The sequence below is a fragment of the Rattus rattus genome, chromosome 9, assembly GCF_011064425.1.
Source record: "Rattus rattus isolate New Zealand chromosome 9, Rrattus_CSIRO_v1, whole genome shotgun sequence".
Lineage (NCBI taxonomy): Eukaryota > Metazoa > Chordata > Mammalia > Rodentia > Muridae > Rattus > Rattus rattus.
Window position 1 is genome coordinate 34,351,455 of NC_046162.1, and position 12,661 is coordinate 34,364,115.

The 12,661-nt window shown below is 45.0% G+C and overlaps 1 protein-coding gene across 1 annotated transcript in view; it reads left to right on the forward strand.

The window, feature by feature from the left end:
- Positions 1-299: 299 nt before the first annotated feature.
- Sar1b (secretion associated Ras related GTPase 1B) overlaps positions 300-12,661 on the forward strand; it is a 28,771-nt gene continuing 16,409 nt past the window's right edge. Inside the window, exon 1 of the mRNA XM_032914141.1 lies at positions 300-426. The gene's annotated coding sequence lies outside the window, so the exon portion shown is untranslated. The remainder of the gene's footprint in view (positions 427-12,661) is intronic.

The following is a 12,661-nucleotide window of genomic DNA, read 5'->3' on the forward strand; positions in this document are numbered from 1 at the left end:
GCTATTACTGAGAGGGGACAAACAGCCTAGTGGTGGTGGCCCACATCTTTAATCCCAGCAATCGGGAGGCAGAGGCAGGCAATCTCTGAGTTTGAGGCAGCCAGGTCTACAGAGTGAGTTCAAGGACAGCCAGGGGTACACAGAGAAAGGACCGCCCGCCCCCCCCGCCCCTCCCCCCCCAAATCTCATATGCCTCTTGGGGTTGGCGTGAAATGGTCCGGGGCACAGGGATTGGTGGCAAGACCGCAAGGAGGCGGAACTGAGGGCGAGCTGGGCCAGGGAATTGCGGACTGTCACTAGCGAGGCACCCGCCGACCCGGAAGGAGCTGAGGAGAGCTGGGGCCCTGGCAGCCATAGCGCTTTGCACAGCCGGCTCAGAGCGTGTAGGACGGGCACGGAGCAGGGTTGCGTTCTCTGGAGTCGCAGGTGAGTGGCAGTGCTCTCGTCGGGGAAGAGAGCGGGCGACAGCTGTGGCCCTCCGGAAGGCCACTGTTTAGGCTGTACACTCACCCAGAGTGTCTTATCTCTGGTCCTTCGCGAATGGGGAGCCTGTTGGGGTTTTGTTTTGCTTTGCTTTGCTTTGTTTTTGCGGTGCGAGGGACGACAACTCCGGCCACCCCGTGGCTCTCGGGGTAAATAGTGGTTGTCACCCGGCAAGTATTTCAGGAAAGAGTGACAGTACCGCACGCGGGCCTCTTTCCTTCCCCTGAGCCTCAGTTTCCCCACTTGGTAAGATGAGGGAACTAGAGATCATTGACAGCTGGAGAGGCTGGGACGTCTCTGTGTTGTCCCAGTAAGTGTGGGGATAAACTGAGCCTCCTCATTCCCAGTACCTATCGTTTTCCCATAGCCCAAGCCCAGTTGAGTGAAGGGGAAAGATACTAATGGGAAAAAGTCAAAACTTTCCGACAGGATAAAATTAGTTTTGAAACGTCCAAGTGTGGCTGTGTTATCTGAAGGAATAAAATTCATCATGAGTTTAACGTATTGGGGTGAAGAAAATTGGACTTACTGTCACGTATTTGAACATTCTTAAACCAAGTTCTGTGTGGGTGGCATCCTACCCTGAAGATCTGTGTCCTAAATATTGGTCAGAGTAGTTGCAGAGAAAGAAAGAAGGTGCTACCTGTACAACACGGCAGTCTGCTAAGGAGACAATCCTGTCAATTATTTGACAGGTGACCAATAAGGGTGACTTTACAATTTGCCAATGATGAGTGGCGTCAGTAAAACAGGGCAATGTGTGCCTGCCATTGCACCTTTCAGTACATTTCTGTTGGTGACCAAAATATTTTGACCTTTAAAAATTTATTTTGAACATAGGCAGGCACGCTGGCCCTATAATTCTACTCCTCAAGAAGGCAGGGGCATCATCATTTGAGCCAAGAATACCTGGGAAGATCCTATCTCAAGAAAGAAAAAATTGTTCCCAGTGTTAAGATACTCCCCAGGCATTTCTGAGTTTACAGAAAAGGGAAGTGTCCTCGTTGTCAAAATATTAGAAAAGCAATTCTGTGATTTTGAAGTTTCGCAGTTTGAATATGGAGCACCCTGACCTTCCTTTGCCTTGTACTATTGGAGTAGAGATGCAAGCAGGACTTGACACAAAGGAGTAGTCTATGGGACAAGGAAATCACCACCACCTCATTCAGAGCTCACAACCTAGAGTAGTGACTCACCACACCTCCACCCCCCTCTCAAGTACAAAGTTGGCTGAAAGTCATTGAAATTATTATTTTTTTTTTTTTGCAAAACATGATGAGGGTAAAGTTTCTCCATTGTATGTTGTTTTTTAGAAAAACTTGGGTTATTGTTTTAAAATATTTTATTACATATATAGTAAGAGTGTGTCTGTATTGAAGATCATATCAGAGAGTACATGTAAGGTTTCTGAAATTAAACTCAGGTCATCACGCTTGGTGACAACACCTTTACCTTGTGAGCCTTGTGGATAGCCCTCTGTTGGTGTTTTGAGGATGGAATTTCTTGTCAAATACACCAGTTTGAATTGTTTTAGTCCACTAGAGGCAAGTCCAAGCTCATTACTCGGCCTCACAGCATTCTCTTTGTTGCTAAGACCAGGTCTTGCTTTGTCACACAGGTTGGCCTCTCTGAGATCCTCCCCTATCAGCCTCTCAAGTGTTCTCTCTCTCCCACTCTCCCTTCCTCCCTTTTCTACTATCCTTTTTTTTTTTAAACATTTATTTATTATGTATACATCATACAACTTTCTTTTTGCAGGCCAGATCTGATTATAGATGGTTGTAAGCCACCATGTAGTTGCTGGGAATTGAACTCAGGACCTCTGGAAGAGCAGACAGTACTCTTAACCTCTGAGCCATCTCTCCAGCCCTCTACTATCCTTTTGACAGAGGTTTTTTTTTTTTTTTTGTTTTGTTTTTTCTTTTTCTTTTCACTCTTAAAGCTACATTTCTTGTGGTTTTATCCTTCTTTCAACTGGGTGTCACTTTTCTCCAGAGGAAAGTACCCACTTTTTAAAAAGTACATGAATGAGGAAGTGGATGGAAATCTCTTACTGTTGGTAAATGGGTTAGAAAGGGTCACATGAATTAAAAAGTTTAATTCAGGGCTGGGGAGATGACTCAGCGGTTAAGAGCACTAGCTGCTCTTCCTGAGGCCCTGAGTTCAATTCCCAGCAACCACATGGTGGCTCACAACCATCTGTAATGGGATCCGGTGCCCTCTTCTGGTGTGTCTTAAGACAGCAACAGTGTACTCATATACAAAATAAATAAATATAAATACATCTTTTTTTAAAAGTTCAATTCATACAATTGCTTTGTATTATGGATTGAGGTGGGATTATTGTCCAATAAGCTGTTTTAGGATGAAAATGTGTGAGGCAGAACGCTTCTGAAATTTAGTGTACAGAACATTGCCAGGGCAGATGGGGTTGGACACCCCTTTAATCCCAGCCCTCAGGCAGGGCCCGGCCTGGGGTTCATAGAAAGTTCCAGGCCAGCTACATAGTGAGACCCTGTCTCAAAACAAACAAACAAACAAAAACAACACAAACTTGGTCAAGCATAGTTTTACCTGATAGCACCCGCTGCCCTTGAAGTTTGAATCTCCCATCTACCTCTCAAGTGCTGAGAGTACATACAGGCCTGTGTGCTCTCCCCTGCCTGGTTTATCTGCTGTCAGACTGCAAGCTAAGCAAGCACTCCCCTGACAGCTATGTCTCCAGCCCGGCCTTTGTATTTCTAGTGGTAAATTAGATTACAGACAGCATTCTATCTCTCTGTCTTGTATGTAGGGGAGGGATTGTATGTGCCGTGTTGAACATGTGTGGACCAGAGTACACCTGAGGAAGTCAGTGTTGTCCTTTGACTATGTAGGTCCTAGGCATTAAACTCTGGTCTGCTAGTCTGTGCCTTATTCACTGAACCATCTTGTTGGTCCTTCTTTTCTTCCTCTTAAGTTAGCATACAAAATAATGAGTTTTATTGTGACTTTTTTAAAGCTCTAGTTTATTGTATGGGTATTTTGCCTGCATGTATTTATGTGTAGGGATATTTTGCCTACATGTATGCATGTGTACTGAATGCATGCCTGATGCCTGTGGACCAGAAGAGGCCATCAGATCCCCTGGGATCAGAGTTACAGATGTGAGCCACCATGTAGGTGCTGGGAACTGAGTCTGGGTCAGAGAACAAGAGGTCTTAACCTCTGAACTGCGTCCGCAGCCCCAATTTTGACATTTTCATCCTCATGTATCTTGTTTGTGTTTGCTGTGCTGTTTTCAGTCATCAGAGTCAGAATCTCATTAGTCGAAGCTGACCTTAATTCACTGTGATATGTCAGGTCACAAATGCTGGACTTACAAGCATACCATACCTAACTCTTCCCTTCAAGAGTGGTGGTATACACCTTTAATTCTAGCACTGGGAAGTCAATAGCAGGTCTCTGAGTTCAAAGCCAGCCTGAACTACACAGTGAATTCCAGGCCTACCAGAGCTACTCAGTAATATCCTGACTCAATAAAAAGAAAGAATCATGATTGTAGTCCATACTGGTCTCAAACCTGGAATCCTTCTGCCTCAGCCTAGAGCTGTGATCAGGTAAGTGCCACACTGGTTGGTTTGTAGTAAAATTTCTGTGCCTGTGTTTGCAGGACTCTATCCAAATACTTGTTATGGTGACACTTAGTGACAATGTATTCATATGTAACATGGAAACAGGGCTGGCGAGATGGTTCCCCTGGTTAAGGTGCTTGCTGCACAAGTCTGGTAGCCTGAGTTCAAGCCCTGAGACCTACAAAGCTGTCCTTTGACCTCCACACAGGTGCCATGGCACATGAACCCCTACCCCCCCACACACATACAGTAATAAGTCAGTGGATTTTAAAATGAGAACGCTATTGATTTTTTTCATATTAGAAGTTATTAAGTTGGGCACGGTAGCATATGCTTATAACATTAGCACATGGAAAATGAAGAGGACCCAGTCTGAGCTACATGGTAACTTGTCCTAAGGAAAACTAAAAACCTCAAGAGTAAGGATTCTGTTCCTTCATAAATGATTTGTAAAATTTTAAATTTGCTTTTATGTCGAATGATAGCTTTGTTGAACTAGACTTGACACACTGTACTATTCACCATTTTATAGTATGCAGAGTGTTCCCAGTACAGTCACAATGTTACACAACCTTCACCACTAATTCTAGAATGTTTTTCCTCACCTCTGAAAGTAACCCAGTTCCCATTAGCAGTCGCCCAGACTCCTCTCCCCCTTCTGACAGCACTAATCTGCTTGCTCTCAAGATTTCCCGGCATGGACATTCACCTACAGAGGTATCCATACAAGTTCAAGGAGACGGAGTTTAAGCAGTGATTTGTAACCTGAGTTCTGTTCACTGTGCTGATTTTCATGTTACCTGAGTAGATTGCACAGCCTTTTCCTGTTTGGTGTTCATGCAATAAATAAATCTGCTGACGTGGTATGTTTCCTTGTCAGTGACCTTTGCTCTTCACATGTCTCTGCTGTGTTCCTGGGTTGTGTAACCTGTTCCCAGGGCTCAGGTGTCTGTTTGTAACTAAGTGACTTTATTCTTAGTTGAGTGTTTTTATTTTTACTTCAATTTGAACCAAACAGAAACAAATAACTATTTCTATTTTAGTAATTCCTGGCTTGTTTTGAGGGGTTAGTCAATTATAGTTTTATATATTTATAGTACTATAAATATCTGTTCTCAAGTAGAGTTTCTGTGTGTAGGTAGACAGTTTCTCTCAGGTTAGGTTTAATACCTCATGCAGGTATCCTTTTCCTTAAGACTTTCCTGTTCTACCTTCCACCATTTTTCGTAGCCTTCCCTGACAAACCATCATCCCAGTGAAGACTTTGCCTCTTGACTCAGTGTGCTCTGAATAGCAGTGCCCTCTGCTCTTTCAGATGAGTCTGAGACCTGTCACCGTGGACGCTGCACCTCCTATCGTGTTTTCCTGCACTTTTCACCCCAATGTCTCTTTATCTTTCCATGCCTGACCTTAGAGCTGCCACCACCCAGACCAGAACTTCTTTGAACTCTGCTCTTCCTATTCTGATGCACCCTGGTCTGCTTCACCCTTTCCCTGGTTACTACAGCCACACTTGTCTTCTGGTTTCCAGACCCTCCGTCTACTCTGTTGGCTCTGCTCTGTGGGAAGCCTGCCTTTGCTCACCTCTGCTCTTACCGCATTCTCCTGTCTGCTCAGCCTGGACTGGGTCAGCTCAGCCAGGGCTCTCACCGTCCCTCCCAGTGCTCTTCTCACGCTCTCTTCTCTCAGCTTCAGGGTCCCCTGAGAGCCCTCTCCCCTTTGCCTCTTCCCTCTGTCCTGGAAGCCTGAATTTTCTGAAGCCCAGCATCACTGAAGGTGGGGGGGGGGTAACATGGGGCGTTGAGGGTTAACGCATCAGTGCTGATTGGCACTGCTGGAAGCTTTGTTGGATCTCCAACTTTTTCCCCTTAAACTCAGTGCTGGCCTGGTGCTGGTGTCAAATAACTTTAATCCTAGCACAAGGGAGGGAGGGGCTGGCGGATCTCTGAATTCGAGGCCAGCCTGGTCTACCAAGTGAGTTCTGGGACAGCCAGGGCTACACAGAGAAAAACTAAAATAAGTGAATAGATAGACTCAGAGCTAGGCTCTCCTTTCATGTCCGTGGTAAGCACGCTACCCTCGAGATACATCCCCAGCCATTTGAACAGTCATTGGACCTGGTCCACCATTACAGTACCTGCCCTGTATATCTCAAAATTTCCTCACTCCCACTACTTTTGAGACAGGTTTCAATATATGTGTAGCCCAAGCTGGCCTTAAAGTCAGTCTTTTAACTTAGTCTTCTAAACTCTGGGGTCCCAGGCATGTGCCATCAGGCTCTGCCCCTCGCCATCCTTGGGAGTCAGATCCCTGCCAGCTCTGCAGAGTCCCTAGGCCTCCCTCCTTTGACTCATACAGGACGGGTGCTCTCAGCGCAAGCTCCTTCTCAGACCTCATTAGTTTGCCCACTTTCTCTCTATTATGTAGCTCTCTGTCCTGGGTCTCACTCTGTAGACCAGGCTGACCATGATCTTCCAGAGACCCACCTGCCCCTGCCTCCCTAGGGCTGGGATTAAAGGCGTGCGCCCATGCCCGGCTCTTCCAGAAGTGTTTTCCTTTCAGTTAATCATTGTACCCAACCCTCACTCTTCCTGAAGAAGACAATCTTATTTTTCTCATTTCATTTCAAATGTAGTCATATATTTAGACTTCTGCTATCTAACTCACGCTGGCCTGGGACCTCCCACCTCAGACTCCTCAGTGCTGGGATTTATAGAAGTATTCTAACATATCCATTTCAGTTTTTTTTTTTTTTTAATCTATTTGGGGGTTGGAGAGTTGGCTCAGCAGTTAAGAGCACTGATTGCTTTTCCAGAGGTCCTGAGTTCAATTCCCAATAACTACATAATGGCTCACAACTATCTGTAATGGGATCCAGTGCTCTCTTCTGGTGTGTCTGAAAACAGTTATAGTGTACTCACATACATAAAATAAAGTTTTGAAAAAAATCTATTTTACTTTTAAACTTTTAAATTTATTTTATGTATACCAGTGTTTTGCCTGTATTTATGTTCCATGTTCCATGTGCCTGAAGATTTAAGAAGAGGGGATCGGATCCTCTGGAACTGGAGTTGCAGATGGTTGTGAGCCGCCATGTGGGTACTGGGAATCAACCTGGGTCCTCTGCAAGAGTGGCCAGCCTTCTAACCACTGAGCCAACCCCAGCCCATGGCTCAAACTTTTGGAGAGAGGAAGAGGACCTTACTGTCCCTCTGTCTTTTAGCCTTGGTTCTTCACTCAGGGCTCAGTAGCAGCAGCCAGCTTGACTGTGGGCACATCATGTGGTGTATGCAGCCAGCCAGGCATCGTGTGCATGAAGGCCAGAGGATGCATTTCCAAGGTCATTTCTCACCTCCTACCTGGTTGAAGGAGGCTCTCTCTTGTTTCTTCTGCTGTGCTACCTGCCTCCTCCCCCGAGACTTGTAGGAAATTTCCTGTCTCTGCCTCCCATCTTGCTCTAGGAGTGCTGTGATTACAGATGGGTGTTGGGAGCACACTTGGATGTGAGGCTTTTGTGGCCAGCTTTTTTGCCTTTTCCCTAGTGGGGTGTGTGTGTGTGTGTGTGTGTGTGTGTGTGTGTGTGTGTGTGTGTGTGTGTGTGTGTGTGTGTGTGTGTGTGTGTGTGTGTGTGTGCACATGCATGCATGTATGCATGTGCATGCACGTGTGTGTGCTTACCTGGTCTTTACCACATGCTGGTATTTCAGAAGAAACTTGTAACTCATTCCAAGTCACACATTAAATTGGAGATAGTATGGACTCTGCTTTACCTCTTATAACACAGCGTCAGTGGAGGCCTCTCAAGCAGTCAAAAATTGCTTCTATGGAATTGAAGTGGGCTATGGCTTCTCTGCAGCTGCATTTGCTGTCACTAATGTCTTTCCTTTTTTGCTACTCACTCTTCTGGTTCTTCTGGCCTTCCTGCATTCCATGGTCCACCCCTGTTTTCCCTAAAAGATCATGCCAAGTTTGACTTATTCATAGCATGTTGGTGGGTATCAGAGGCAAGAGAACTTTAAACAAAGACAGTAGAGAGACATTCTAATGACAAAGTATGGGTCACCAGTACTTTGACTCAGGGAAAGCTACAAGAAGGGAAGTAATATGTGTTAATTTTGGAAAGGTAGCTAAGAGATAAGTAGAGAAAGTTCTAAAATACTAGGCCAGGAATTTGGTTGAATTATTTCTCAGCTCAAAAACTTGTGGAAGCTCTTCATCTATCATACAGGGTATATAGAGTGAATGAACAGTTTGTCACCTAAATTGTTATACTGAAGTAACAGGTAAAGGCTGAGACTGTCCCCAGCAAATATCTGTTGTCAGGCTGTGCAGCAAGTCACTTCCAGGATAGCATTTTGGCAGAGCTGCTCTGGAGGAGGCGAATGGGGGTGGGGACAGATTTTGAAATGATACTTTGTAGTTTAGAATGTAGCTTTTTATTTGGGGACTACAGGCATCTATCATTCTGCTGAGCAACACAAATTTCTTAACCTGGAGGCTTCTATGGGGACCAGACAGACTGTACTGCAAGCCCTGGATAGACCTGTGGCTTAACTGAATGTGAGGTGTGATTTAAACAAACAAACAATGCCAATCTCTGATGTAGCTCAATGATGGAGTGTTTGTCTAAGGCTGTGACTTGATCCTAAGTACTGCAGGGGTAAAAGGTAATGATTTAAACATAGTATTTGTTTATTTTTATACTGCGAATTGTACTTAGGACCCTCCTAAGTGCCTTTTAAGCTCTCTACCACTAGGCTATATCCAGAACCCCCTTTTGTTGGTTTGGGATTGGTCTCACTAAATTTCCTAAGCTGGCCTTAAACTGTGTACTCAGCAGCTCAAGCAAACCTTGAACTTAAGATCCTCTTGCCTCAGCCTCCCAAGTAACTAGGAATGCAAGCTTCGCCCATAGACCTGAGGTGGAAGCTGAAGGCTCTTCGGAGAGTCGGTTGTGCTGGATGGTGTTTGCCGGGGCACACGTGAAGGAGCGGTTTCTGAAGTGGACACAGAGGCCTTCATCTACTCATGAAGGAACGTTTCGCTGAAGCAGACACAGGAGAGAGGATGTTCTGCTAAAGCAGACACATGAAGGGACATATGGTGAAGGATTTGTTGCTAACAATGCACATGCATTGGTCTACCTTACATTGCATAGTTGAGCTGCATTTGACAGGACTCAGGCTGATTAGATGCACATGCTGAGGCAAGGCCTGTGCTTTCTCTATCACTGTTGTTGTTGTAAGAGAATCTTGTATAGCCCAGGCTGGCCTCAAATTAGCTATATAACCAAGAATGCTCTTGAACTTCTGGTCCCTGCCTCCATTTCCCAAACTCTGAGGGCACAGGCATGAGCCACAAAACCCCTAAGTCCAGGGTGACCTGGTACTTAACTATGTAGCCAGGACTAGCCTTGAACTCACAACAATCCTCCTCCTCCTCCTTTTAGGTTTATTTAGTTTATTTTTCATGTATATGAGTATTTTGCACGTGTGTACCACATGTGTGCCTGGTGCCCTCAGAGATCAGAGGTCAGGAACTGGCGTTCTGGGTGGTTCTGAGCTATTCTGTGGATGCTGGGAACTGAACCCAGTTACTATGCAAGTGCAACCAATGCTCTTAACTGATGAGCCATCTCCCCAAGCCTGTTGTTTAGCTTAAGTGCTGGGATTATATGTGAGAGCCACCACAGCCTGGGTTGTGCTTTGAATATGCTTGGTCCAGGAAGCGGCACTATTAGGAGGTGTGGCCTTGTTGGAGTAGGTGTGGCCTTGTTAGAGGAAGTGTGTCCTTATAGGCCTAGGCTTTAAGACCCTCTGTCTAGCTGCCTGGAAGTGAGTCTTAGTGACCTTCAGATGAAGAGTTAGAACTCTCAGCTCCTCCTGCACCATTCCTGCCTGGCCACTGCCGTGCTTCCACCTTGATGATAATGGACTGAACTTTTAAACCTGTAAGTCAGCCCCAATTAAATTTTCTTATAGGAGTTGCCTTGGTCATGGTGTCTGTTCACACCAGTAGATCCCTAACACATAGGGTTTTAGCAATTTTGTCCAAATTGCATTTGTTTTGTTTTGTTTTTTAAAAGATTTTTTTTTTTCAGAGCTGGGGACCGAACCCAGGGCCTTGCGCTTGCTAGGCAAGCGCTCTACCACTGAGCTAAATCCCCAACCCCAAGATTTTTTATTATATGAGTACACCATAGCTGTCTTCACACCAGAAGAGGGCATCAGATCTGATTACAGATGGTTGTGAGCCACCATGTGGTTGCTGGGATTTGAACTCAGGACCTCTGGAAAGAGCAGTCAGTGCTCTTAACCACTGAGCCATCTCTCCAGCCCCCAAATTGCATTTGTATAGCTAGGTTGCACTCTACAGCCCCTTTGAGAGAAAGAGCCACATGAGTTATCCCTCTTGTATTCTTAGCAATGTATCTCAGGTCCTCAGTCTTAACAAAAGCTCAGAGAACACAAAGTAACATTCTATTGCTTCACGATTCTCTTTGGTAAAATATGGCATCTCAAGTCTCTTGAGAAGATAAACTTTTCATGTATATTCTCTAAATACCAATGTCTTTCCATATTTTGTTTTGGTTTTTGGTGCTGGATCTTGAACCCAGAGCCTTGTGGATACCATGCCTACATCCCCAGCCCCTCCACATTTCAGTGTCCTTGTCATTCCGACAGTAATGGTAAGAAGATGTGTAACTTTGAGGTGAAGGGATATTTTTGAGCAGGGTTTCCTATGTAACCAGGCTGCCTGGAACAGTCTGTGCAGGCCAAATTGTCACTGAATTCAAAATCCTGCTTCATCCCCACTAAGTGCTAGAATTCATGATAAGTATCCTGCTCATTGTTCTCATTCCTACATTACTAACATACCCATAGATTTTCCGTGTGTTTGATCCAAATTGGGATTCTTGGGACACACACACACACACACACACACACACACACACACACCCCACCACCACCACCATCACCACCACCACCACCAACAACAGCAACAACAACAAAACAAAAAAAAATTTGAGTTAAGTAGAAAAATTCCAGATACACAGGAGACAGAGGCAGGATTGTAAGTTGTAAGCCAGCATGAGAAGTTTAGTGAGACCCAGCTCCCTGCCCCATATTAAACTATAGGGCTAGGTGTTGGGTTTTTTTTGTTTTTTTTTTTCTTTTTTCTTTTTTTTTTTTTTTTTTTTCGGAGCTGGGGACCGAACCCAGGGCCTTGCGTTTGCTAGGCAAGCGCTCTACCACTGAGCTAAATCCCCAACTCCTAGGTGTTGGTTTTTAACAAAATCTGAATTGTTCAATTTTACCGATGAAGATTGGGAGCCAGATGCCGGGGTGAAAGCCTGCTACCTCAGAGAGGCATAAAAAGCATCCAGATGACCTTCTCAGCTGATGTCCCACCAGGAATGCCCCTCTGTCGTGACATCTCAAAACTCCCAACAAACTCAATGTCCCTCCCTTCTACTCCCTAGGTGTCTCTCTATCCAACTCCTGACTTCCTCTTACTGTCTGTTTCTTTTCTTAATAATCCCATGTTCACTTCCTGTCAACTGGTTGCTTGCTCTGCCTTTTAACCTATGGTTGACTGTTTACAATACTCAAGCAGAAAGCCCTTGGATTAAAGTGTGGGCTAAGGTTGAGCCACACCTCAACTAAAAACAGGTTTTCCCAGTAAATAACACAATTTGGGGGTCACAGTGTGATCAAACATCCTTCAGCAGCTTGGGATGAAGCTCAGTGGGTAAGAGCTTGTCCAACATGCATGAGACTCTGGTTTGACACCCACCCCTGAAGCCCTCTCAGGCTAGTTCAAGAAAGGGAAGAAGAGTCCATTGCCAGGACCTAGAGGATCTCAGAAAACCAAGCTGGGCTCATTCAAGCTGCAGGTGGGTTTACTCTCTTTTCACGCTCCAAGGGTCTCTTAGCTGCTTACCCTCTTTAGCCACTCATGTCAAATTTGACAGCCTACTGCAGAGATGGTCAAAAAGCAAACAGGACATGTCTAAAGAATGGCAAAGAGCACAGCCTTCCCAATGTTAGGACATGGTCCAGGGTTCAGAGTTCTTTGTTCACATCTAGAAAGTTAACTCTGTTGACCTGTGAAAGTGCATTTCTGTGTCTATGATCTTCTCTCAAGAAACTTTCTGTCCTATTTTCCTTTTACCCCATTAGTTTGCCAAGCCGTGTTGCATAAACACTGAATTATATTCTGTCTTCTCATGTGACTTAAAAGGTTTGCTTAACATATAGTAATGATTAAATGCTGAAAAATTCAGAAAGATAACATACCCCAAATTTATCACCTAGAACTGATTGCCATGCGAAGAGGAGTTATATATGAAGGCACATGCCAGTGATCTTAGCACTGGGGAGAAGGAAGCTGGGTGACTGGAAATTCAAGGCCCTCCTTGGCTACACAGAAGCCAGCTTAACTTAGAGGCCCTGTCTCAAAAAAATATGAACTATGTTAGACAAGCTCTTTACACTAAAGGTTTTTTTTTTGTTTTGTTTTTGTTTTTTGGAGCTGGGGACCGAACCCAGGGCCTTGCGCTT